Source organism: Aplysia californica, unplaced genomic scaffold (genome assembly GCF_000002075.1).
Source record: "Aplysia californica isolate F4 #8 unplaced genomic scaffold, AplCal3.0 scaffold00107, whole genome shotgun sequence".
NCBI lineage: Eukaryota > Metazoa > Mollusca > Gastropoda > Aplysiida > Aplysiidae > Aplysia > Aplysia californica.
This window is the reverse complement of record NW_004797377.1, coordinates 870,855-872,309: the sequence shown is the minus strand read 5'-3', so window position 1 is coordinate 872,309 and position 1,455 is coordinate 870,855.

Below are 1,455 nucleotides of genomic sequence, written 5' to 3'. Positions count from 1 at the left end.
TCTCTCTCTCTCTCACTCTCTCTCTCTCTTTGTGCCCGCATGCGTGGTTGTGTCAGTAATTCTTTATTTATCTTCTACTTTCTCTCTCTCTCTTTCTCTCTCTATCTCTTTTCTCTTTCGTTTTTTCTCTCTATCTCTTTTCTCTTTCGTTTTTTCTCTCTTTCCCTGTCTCTATCTCTCTTTCCCTCTCACCCTCCGCTCCCCCTATCCTTAAGGAGTAACCCTCTCATCTCTCTTCCGTCCGTTCTTCTTCTTTCCTTCACATGCCTTCTTTTCTTTTCTTCATTCCTTTCTAATCTTTCTTTCTTTCTTTCTCTCAGTTACCTTCCTCTCTACCCACCCATCCCTTCGCCTGTCCACCACCAACCCCCAAACACTATCTCCTCCTGCCGCACGTTTCGGTATTCTGTCCCGCTCTTCTTTCTTTAAAAAAAATCCAGTATGGATTCTCTCATGTTGGCGTGTGTGTATAAGTTTGTGTGAACACGAGAGGATTCGTAGACGACACGTCATTATAACAATACCTAAATAAAGGATTCAGAATGTCTTTTTTGTCTTCTCTAAATAGTTTCAGTTTTTGGACAATATTACAGCACTGCTGTTTGAGCTTGCATGGTTCGTGCCCTGATGCATAATCCCGAGATGATCAATAATTATGACGCATATTATTTAGGCCTATTATCACCCACCCCCACCTTCCCCCACCCACCCCCACCTCGGCCAAAAATGATTAGACAAAAGACGAAGCAAAATGCAGTTTTGCATTTTGGTTTGACCAGTTCCTGCTTAGGCGATAACTGCATACCAAATTGTTAACTTGTGTCTAATCAAAATGGGTTCGACCACATAGGCTGTTAAATTATACGTCCTTCTTTATACGTCTTCATCCCATTGAGACGTCCACTAAAATAGGGGTCAAACAGTATCTCTGGAACTATATTTTCTTGTGGATTAACTTTAATCATTACCGCTTTTTCAAGTTGCAACTTGATAATCCTATTTGCTATTGACAATCAGTATGCCCAGTGAGACAGGATGAGAGCGAGATGTTACTCAATCTGATGTTACTGGTTGGATTTGTATGCATGGGAGAGTTTAGGCATTTCTTTGTTTTTTATAATTTCAGTTATAATAAAATTAATAAATGGAAGACACAAACTTTGACTGAGGTCTTTTGTGATGGATAGTGTTTCCATGGTTCGGTGTTAGAAGCTATATTGTTGTTCCCCTCCCAAACAAACTGTTCAGAAACAAACTAACCTTCCTACATGAGGACACACGGCTCGTGGGTAAACTACTAGGGAGGATGGCAACAATTCGTATTTGAGACACCTGGGCTTGAACGCCAGCCTTCTGCGATTTCGTCAAAATTGTAATCAGCAGCACAGCCACCAACTCGTTATGTTGTTGTCGTTGTTTGAAGTTAGGACATTTCAATTGCAGAGCACTACCCCC